The sequence below is a fragment of the Drosophila miranda genome, chromosome XR (assembly GCF_003369915.1).
Source record: "Drosophila miranda strain MSH22 chromosome XR, D.miranda_PacBio2.1, whole genome shotgun sequence".
In the NCBI taxonomy this organism is placed as follows: domain Eukaryota; kingdom Metazoa; phylum Arthropoda; class Insecta; order Diptera; family Drosophilidae; genus Drosophila; species Drosophila miranda.
In genome coordinates, this window is record NC_046674.1 from 47,972,238 (window position 1) to 47,982,510 (window position 10,273).

Below are 10,273 nucleotides of genomic sequence, written 5' to 3' on the forward strand. Positions count from 1 at the left end.
TCTGCACGTCGAGACGAACGGTCCTTTCTAAAAGTTGTGTACCGACCTGCCAAAACCTCGAAACTAAGAATGTCCGGCTTTAACCAGGTTTCAGTAAACACAATAACGTGGGAAGCAAATGCAACACTATCCCGGAAAAGAATGCTGAGCTTACTACGTAAACCTCTAACATTCTGATAAGTTATTAAAAGAGAAGTTAGTTTTTTGGAAGGGTGGAAGCAGGACGGGACGATGAGGAAGAGAAAGATGAGGTTGAGGATGGCACACTGGAATGATTTGTAACAGTTATGTGGGGCCTATTCTTCTTCTTAGCCTTAAACTACTTCACCACCAAATGCTCCGGCCAAAATTTGGCGGAGCAAATGGTGTCAAATTGAGTTGGGGAGATGCTTATCTTTAACGAGGCTATCTACCTGGCATAAGAGAAGTTAAATTTCTCCACCTTTAAACCCACGGCTTTTATTTTGCTTTGAATAAAAGCAATTACATCATTAGATGTGACGTCAGGGGCCAGCCGTGAAACAAAAACCTGTCGTTTTGGTGGGACTCCCACCAGTGGTTTAGTAACTACAGGCCTAGTACCTGTGGTGGCAATATCCGGAGGTCCGGAACGTCTATTTACTGGTTGGATCGGGATAGACGGGACAACTAGCGAACTTTCGGACACCACGGACACGGACGCTGCAGACGTACTTGGCTGCACATTCTCCGAAGCGATGAATTCGGATACCGAATCTGCATCGCCAGCAGCTGTCGTTGCCCTTGGAGTGGCAAACGAGATCAACTGCTGCATACTTGGAGTGGTCGGAGTCAGTTTTTCAGCCGCGAACGGCTGAGTGACGGCTGGTACTTGCAGATCTCGCGGAGTGACCCTTTTACGCCTCATTCAGACTCATTCAGCAGTTGCAGACTGCCAAATTGAGATTCCATGGCTAGGAGCCGATCGTTCTGCTTTTTAAAGCCAACGGTCAGCTCCTTAAAGCCCTTCCGCGTCTGCCTCATAATAGCCACCATATCATTATCCACCGCACGGCATGCCTCGCAACTGTAATGCAACCCATTACGTTTGGCTATAGCATCACTCACGAGGCCAGAAAATTCAGCGCATTTTGCGTGCACTACGCCGTCGCAGAGCCAGCAGGGGACATTCGGCTGATCGTGGGTCATCTGCTTCTTACAAGTTTTTTTAGCGCAGACCACAGCGTATTCCATTTTTATACCCGATACTCAAAATGAGTATTGGGGTATATTAGATTTGTGGTAAAAGTTGATGTGTGTAACGTCCAGAAGGAATCGTTTCCGACCCCATAAAGTATATATATTCTTGATCAGCATCAATAGCCGAGTCGATTGAGCCATGTCTGTCTGTCCGTCTGTCCGTCTGTCCGTCCGTCCGTCTGTCCGTCTGTCCGTCTGTCCGTCTGTCCGTCCCCTTCAGCGCCTAGTGCTCAAAGACTATAAGAGCTAGAGCAACGATGTTTTGTATCCAGACTTCTGTGATATGTCACTGCTACAAAAATATTTCAAAACTTCGCCCCGCCCACTTCCGCCCCCACAAAAGACGAAAATCTGTGGCATCCACATTTTTAAAGATACGATAAAACCAAAAACGCAGAATCGTAGAGGATGACTATATGTTTTAGAATGTAAGATCTCAACCAGATCGTATAATTATTAAAGCCAGAATCAAGAAAACAATTTCATTCTTTCTCGCTCTGTCTCTCTCTAACACACAGGTTTCATGGTCGGTTTTGCCAATTGCAAAATATGAGTTCAAGGATCTCAGAACCTAAAAGAGACAGAGCAACCAAATTTGGTATCCACACTCCTGTGATATCAGACCTTGACCGTTTCGTGTCCAAATTTCGCCACACCCCCTTCCGCCCCCGCAAAGGACGAAAATCTGGGGCATCCACAAATCTCAGAGACTATTAAGGCTAGAGTAACCAAATTTGGTATTCGCACTTCTGTTAGATCTCACTATAAAACGTATATCTCAGAATTTCGCCCCACCCCCTTCCGCCCCCACAATATTGAGGATACGAGTAAACTAAAAACGCAGAATCATAGATAACGACCATATCTATCAGATTGCTGAATCTGGATCAGACCAGATAATTTTTATAGCCAAAAGCAAGAAATCAATTTGCAGTGGCTACGCAGCGCCCGACGTCACGCTCAGACTGATTTTCTGTCTCTCTCGCACGCACTCTTTGTCGTGTCGTTTAATATTAGCAGCGTCTGCCGGAGGAGAGCCATACTGACTTAGTATCGGGTATAACTGTAGAGTTGCGGTGTCCGCAGCAACTCACAACGTTCCCCCTCGTTATTTTTTATTTATTTAAAAATTTGCAACAAAAAAATTTCAAACAAATCGGTATCAGACCAATGTGGCAGACAACGCTCAAGAGCAGGTTGGAGAGCGGTTATAGCGAGAGCTACTAAACAGAGAGCGCTATTGCTCAGAAAGTTTAAAGAGTGAGTTTATTGAGTGATATCGTTGAACGTTGTTCGTCATGAAAGCCTTAGTTCATCGTCTAATTTAGCAATGTGGTGCCTGCAAATCCCAAATAGCTCGCGTAGCTGCGGAGGCTCGGGAGTTTGTACAGTCATGTGCTTCTGGGCAAACATTAGAGAATAAGTTGGACTGACTGGTTGCAACTTTCAACAGCTTTTTGGAGCTCTCTGAGAAGTTGAGCAAACACTGTGGAACGCATATTTGGTGGAAAAACTCAACTTCTGGAGAAGATTCGGGATACAGCAGTAACAGCAAAGCTGCATATTGAAAAAATACACATTCCGACGTTTTCGGGCAGATACGAGGATTGGTGTCAGTTTAGTGAATTGTTCGGATGGCATGGGAGAAGCTCGATAATCGTTATAAGATATAATTACTGATTTCTCGTTTGTTCATTCAAAATTTTCTTTCGTTGCCAACCACAGAGGGTTCAAACATCGCCAAGTTGCGTAAAATAGTCGACAACGCTGAGGAAAGTATACATGGTCTACAAGCGCCAAAATGCCACAGCCGCAATATGTGCCTCATCCACATCTTGCTTTCACCCTGAATGCAAAAAAGCTTGGGCAACCTCCAGTGAATCGTGCAAAGAAAATGTGACCATATATGACCTGTTCGGCTTTGTCTTCGCACGTTGCGATGCCCTTGAGTCTTGTCAGATCCAAAGCTAATCTATGATACACACACGGTGCTTTCATCATCGCATAATTTATTTATTTATTATTCGCCAACGGAATCAAAAAATCCTTAACTGGCTAGGCTAACTTATTTCTATCTTAACAAATAACAAAAAATAACATTAATAAATTAATTATGTAGCAGGAAGAAATCCACAAGCAACCGTCTGACGGCTCCCTTCCGCTGGCAAAAGTCAAAGCGCATCCCAGCTGGCAGCGCATTGTGCTGCCGAAGCGCCCTACTGATGGGCTCATGAAAGCCATAATTGGTCCGGTGAAGATCAACTGCAAAGGGTGCATGGGTCCTGGGCTCCTGGCGGGCGTAGTGAAGCTAATCCTACTAAGTAGGTCAGGGCAATCGATATTACCCACTAGAAGGTCAAAAATAAATATTTGAGCCGCAATGGTCCTTCGATCCTCGAGAGAGGAGAGATGCACGAGGCGACATCTGCACTCATAGGACGGCATCGGAATGGAAAATGGCAGAGGCTGGAGTGCAAATTTCAGAAACTTTCTTTGGAGTCCTTCGATGCGCAAAATTTGGACGACCCCGGTGGGATTCCAGACCATGGAAGCGTACTCAAGGAGCGAGCGCACAAGGAATGCGTACAGACTGAGCCTTGTATATGGGTCCTTGAATTGGGATGAATTGCGCTTAACAAAGCCGAACATTGCATAGGCTTTTGGCAATATTAAATTCATATGCCCTGCAAACAGAAATCTAGAGTCAAATAAGACCCCGAGGTCAAGTATCTCCGTCTGCTTTAAGAGAGGATGGCCATCTATTGAATATGAGGCCAGCACATTAAAGACACGCTTGCTAAAAGAAACAAAGTAACATTTACTAATGTTGAGTGGGAGCGAATTAAGTCTGGACCAACGAGCAACTCTATCCAGGTCGCGCTGCAGAAGGATACTATCGCCTAAGGTTTTGACAGATCGGAAGATTTTAAGATCATCAGCATAAAGCAGATGCTCAGAAGCTTGAATGCTGAGACATATGTCGTTAATAAAAATTAAGAACAGAAGTGGACCAAGTGCACTTCCCTGTGGAAGGCCGGAAGTAGCCAAGAATGGGTCCGAAGGCTTTCCATTTATCAATACGACATACTCTCGCCGCTCAAGATACGACCTAAACCAACTGAGCAGGCAGGAATGAATCCCCAACCGATGCAGCTTGGCTATTAAAGCACAGTGGGAGACTTTGTCAAAGGCTTTAGCAAAGTCAGTATACACAACGTCGACTTGAGAGTGCATTTCAAAGACACGAGTGCAGAAATTACTGAAAGCAATGAGATTAGTGGTTGTTGATCTACCCGGCATAAAACCATGCTGATTTGGGCTAATGTACGATTTCATGAGGAAGGTGATCCTTCTGGCAATGATTCGCTCTAGAAATTTTGAAACATTGCTGAGTTTGGCAATTGGTCTATAATTAGAAATGAGATTTTTGGTACCTCTCTTAAAAATTGGCGTAATCGTGGCAGCTTTCCACTTACCAATAAACTGACCCGTTAACAGCGAATTTGTGAATAGAATTTTGAGAGGTTCACAGAACGCTACAACACAGTTGCGAAGCAGGAAGGCAGAAATGCCATCACAGTCGGGTTTATTAGAATTATCGAATTCATCAATTGCCACCAAAATGTCCTCTTCCGATACATCGAGTGTACCAATATTGACCACCGAGGGTATAGAGTTTAAGCCTTCGAAACTGTGCCAAGCTGCGTATGGCTCAAAATTTGAGCTAAAGAAAGAAGCAAAAAGGTTTGCTATACCATTATCCGTATTAGCGCTCAAGCTGCCCAGGTTCATAACGGAAGGAAGAGAGCTCGTTGACCTTTTGGACTTTATAAAATGCCAAAAAGACCTGGGATTGACTTTAAGTTCCCTCTCAACGTCGGCAATATATTGGTTATACAAAAATTTTCCTAAAAAAGCAAACTCCCTCTTATGTTGCACATACCTTGCCCAATCTACAGGGTCCCGGGTCTTACCAAATCGTTTAAAGTACTTATTACGAAGATTCTTATATTTCATAAGACCCTTCGTATACCACGGCAGTCTATAGGAGCCATGCACCCTTTTGGAAGCATTGTTACCAATAATACGACGGACCGTATGCAGGAAAACATTATAGGACGTGTCTACACTAGGATGTGAGAGAACAGAAGCCAAATTAACATTTAACATACTATCCCTAATAGCATTCAGGCTTACAGTAGAAAAGAAGCATTGATAATATGGTTCCGCCCAGGGCGACTAAAAATTGAAATTGACTAAGAATTCCAACGGCATATGATGCATGTCACAATCCGCGATGGGGAGTTCGCAACATGTAACATGGCAATCTATATCCGAACTAACAAAAATTAAGTCTAGAATCTTATTTAGTTTATTAAACACATTATTTACTTGGGATAAGCCCATACTAAAACAGTCGTCTAGGAAAAGAATCTCGTTCGACAAATGAACATTACTAGGTATCATAGCCGGCGATTGCGGATCGCCGGACCATACCAACGAACCCAAATTGAAGTCGCCAACAACGCAGAGGTGCTGACGGTCTCGCAGATTGCTATAAATGTTAGCAATGTTCTGTGTGTGCGCCTTGTATATTTCATAGCTGCTATTCGGTGGAATGTAGGATGCGCTAATAAATAGCGTCTCCAACTGGCCAGCCACCGCCACACCAATCTGATCCAGAACAGAGTCTCCATCCAGGAGACAAATCCGATCGCAGCGTAGGGTGCGTCTGACGGCCACAATGACCCCACCTCCTTACGAAACACCTGGAAAAGGCTAGGATCGAAGTATTCGTTGTCGAAAAAGTTAGAATTGAGCCAGGTTTCAACCAAAATGACAATGTCGAAGTCACACGTAGAGGTAGCCACGATGACAGCCTGAGCCTTGGTGCGCATGCCCGCTATATTTTGAAAAAAAATTCGTATAGACTTGGCACCAACCATCGGCACGGTCTCAGAAAGGGGCGGTGCCGTCCTGTTATTGGCCACGGAAGATGGGTCCAGACGAGGGTCAGCCATATCCAACTGACTCCGAGGAGCGAGGCCCATGCCTAAAGCCTGCCTAAGCGTTGAAGTCCGAATCAGTAGCACACCATCCTTGTCCATAAAAGAGGGGAGGGAAGCAGCCGGGAGAGCCAATCTCTGTGACGATGCTGAAGAGAGTGTTGAAGAGAGTGTTCCACATAAGAGCGCACGACGGGCTGCTGACTCTTCCCAAATGTCGAGAGCAGCGACGGCGCAAGCATAGCATACGAAGCAATGCATTTGCATTTGTTGTTGTAATGATGACGTTAGAAGCGCACGTAGTCGGGAGAGAGCGCCAGCAAGAGCATCGTCATCTGATCCATCAGCAGCCGAGCGAATATCGCACAAGGCGCAGATCGAAAAGTCAAAGTTTTGTTGTTGTGTCGAAGAGGATTGCCAAAAATGAAACAACGGGCTGTTGCTCATAGCAAAAGGGCGAAAAAGTGCAAGTAGAATATGTTGCGGAGAAGCGGCGATCGTAAAACCAGAGGCGCCGCTAACTGTGGGTTTTTTGAAGTGGATGGAACTGGAGCTTTCTGAGTCGGCGTGGACGTCCGCAATGGCACAGCTGCACACAGATTAACTGCCGTCAAATCAGCTTCCGGCCTCTGTCTATGCACAAAGCGGGAAACCCTTACCGATACTGGCCAGAATCTATCATTAAAGACCAAGGGGAATAGAGGTTCAGGGACCCCAAGTTTGAAATTTACGAACTTCAACGCAGATAAATCAGCATCTCGCTTGACCAATTTCACGCAAGAAATTTCCGCCTCCGGCACCTTGAGATTATCAGCAACGAATTTCACCAACGCCTCTGGACCCATTGCGGTAGAAAATTTACCAATATGCAAGTATTTACTGCTCTGCATCACACTCAGCTGTTCGCAGCTCGGAGCAACACCAACAAGCCTCGAAGCAACGAAGCTGAGCGGCAGTTACGTCCGAATTGCATTCCGAGCAATAATAAAGCGACATAGCAAAAAAACGACCGAACGCAGTGAGAGCTGACTAATCACTGAATCATCATGTTGACGTGCCAAATACGTCTGTTCGTGACTGCGTATATTGTCACGAGCAACACAGTCTTTATGCGTGCACTCTATATGCGTTCAAGGCTCTGGATGTTGTGGATAGCCGCAAGTTTGCAATGGATGGTTATTTGTGCTTCAATTGTCTAAGCCGATCTCATCAAGTAAAGGAGTGTAATTCCACAAACACGTGCCGTCTGTGTAAGTTGAGGCACCGCACTCTTGTTCATCCAGAGGATATACGCTCTGTCACGGCTTCCGCTGCTGTCAATACATCCGCTGACTCAACCGTCCAATTTCTCTGCTGATGCGGATCCAGCCGTGGTCAGCCGTCATACATTGGGGAGGAAACTCGTGGCCAAGAGTCAGGCCATATTGCCAAAGATTTTGACTCCTGGGGCAACGGGACAACCTGCAGGATACTGCTGGATACTGGTTCAACTATAACGATGGTCGCCGAATCATTTATTCAACGAATTAAATTGCCGCGCACGCATACTCGTATACCAGTGGTTGGTCTAGGCGCAAATCCTGCTGGGGTTACTAGAGGTCGAGCCACATTCACGCTGCTCTCCCGCACAAGCTTGGTAAACCAGGCGAAATCAACGTGATTTTAGGAGCTGATTAGCTTTTGCACTTCATACTAATTTTGGTTGGATCTCAGTAGTGATGCTCACACCCACGCACTACCACGTCACGCTCACGAGGATGGAAATGGACACTTTGGTTCGATCGTACATGAACATGGAACGAGCTCAACCAAGTAACGCTTAGTTTATACGCACACCCGCAGAAACGATGGCGTGTACATCGGCCAATTCAACGATTCTGCTCTTCCGATGGGGTCCACACGGCCACAAGCACTACGCCGCTTTTTTTCTCTCAAGCGAAAATTTCGAAAATTTCCTGCTCTCAAACAACAGTATGTCGACTTTATGGAGATTTATATACAACGAAGACACTTGGAGGTGATTCTTCCTACTACCGTAGAAGACGATCCCGCTAGTCACAATTATTTAGCCCACTACGCAGTATTTAAACCAGATAGTCCTCATGGGGAGGATGTAATGGATCTTCACTTAATTCACGACTACACATCGGACCACCTATTCAAAGGGATTTACTTGAAGTATGTCTACGTTTCCGTCAGCATCGCTATGTGTTTTGTACGGACATTGAGAAAATGTTCAGAGGCAACGGATTGTCTGGCGAAATTAGGAGACTGCTACACTCGATCATTACCGACTGCTGACCTTGACGTATGGCTTAGACGGTTCCCCGCTCTTGGCTGTTCGAGTTCTCAAGCAGATCGCGCAAGATCATGCCGATTTTTATCCGAAGGCTGGTGCTGTGTTGGTCACAAACTGTTGGTCACTACCCAATGCGCTGTCAAAGGAAATTTGTGAGTATCCGCTTGAAGCTCTAGAGGAGGATAGTCCAACTCAATATGTCAAGGTTCTTGAAATACGCTGTGACCCGGCTGTAGAAGAGCTTTCCTTCAAGTTGACCATTCCTGACGCCCCAAGTGCTCTGACAAAACGGATTTTGCTGTCTGAGCTTGCCAAGATCTACGATCCACTGGGGTTGGTTGCCCCATAACTGTATTTCTAAATGTTCTCTTTCAAGATAGTTGGCTGAGCTCGGTCGAATGGAACGAATCACTACGAATCAACAGTTTGAAGCTGAAGATCATTTACCGGCTTACGCCGCTGTCATTTACAGTCGCGTGAGACTCAAATTAATCTACACACTTCCGATGATGGAAATAATCTTGATTGTATGATCAACAAAGCTTCCTCCTGGTCACATCTCTTGCGGACAATTAGCTATTGTTTTCTCTTTGTACATCGAGTTCGTTGCAAGGACCGCCTGTCATCGTTTTTATCGTCATGGGAGCTTCAATATGCCCGCTCTAGGGTAATCAAACATGTCCAGATGGAGTTTTTCCAAGTGGAGTACAAACAGCTGAGCACTGGACAAGCACTTTCTCAAAAATCCAAGTTGATTCGCTACGCTCCATTTGTTGACGACCAAGGAATTCTGCGCGTAGGAGGACACATTGGCAATTCGATGGCAACCTATGATGCAAAACATCCCATACTTCTTCCAAAGGAATCACCAGTCGCTGTTTTACTGGCTAGACACGTCACATCGCTACACGTTGGAGTCGACCTTATATTCCACACGTTGAGACAGAAGTATTCGATCCTTGGAGCCCGTAACATAGTCCGCAAAATTGTATTGAACTGCCAGATTTGTTTCCTCCAGCGCAAAGGTATGAGCACACAGCTCATGGCTGATCTTCCCGCCTTTCGCGTTCAGCCCTCCCGCTGCTTTCTACATTCTGGATTAGATTACGCTGGACCAGTTACCATCAAGACATCAGTAGGTTGGACACCGAAGTTTGGCAAAGCTTGGTTCGCCATTTTTGTTTGTGTCCACCAAAGAAATTCATATAGAGCTCATCAGTGATTTGACCACTCCTGCATTTATCGCCGCTTTCAAACGGTTATTGTCTCGACGTGGCCCTATATCCGATTTTTACTCAGACAATGGCACAACATTCCATGGAGCCAGAAAGGAACTAACGGAGATGCAACGGATAGCTGTATCTCAAAGTCAGGATGAGGAAATTGCTAATTTTCTGACGAGTCAGGAAATCAACTGGCACTTCATTCCGCCATCTGCCCCGCATTTTGGAGGTCTTTGGGAGACCGGCGTACGATCTATCAAGCTCCACCTGCGCTGAGCAATTGGTAGCAGATTGAAGGTTTACTTAACTCTCGCCCACTGTGTACGCCCAGCGATCAAAGCTTGGGTCCCCTTACCCGCGCTCATTTTCTTACAGTTCAACCTCACATGTCGGTGCCGGAGCCGTCCTTGTTAGACGTCAACATTAACAGACTGCAGCGTTGGAGACAATTGCAAGCCAAGGTTCAAGGATTCTGGAAACGGAGTCTTGAATATCTTGCTTCCTTGCAACCTCGCACGAAATAGCAG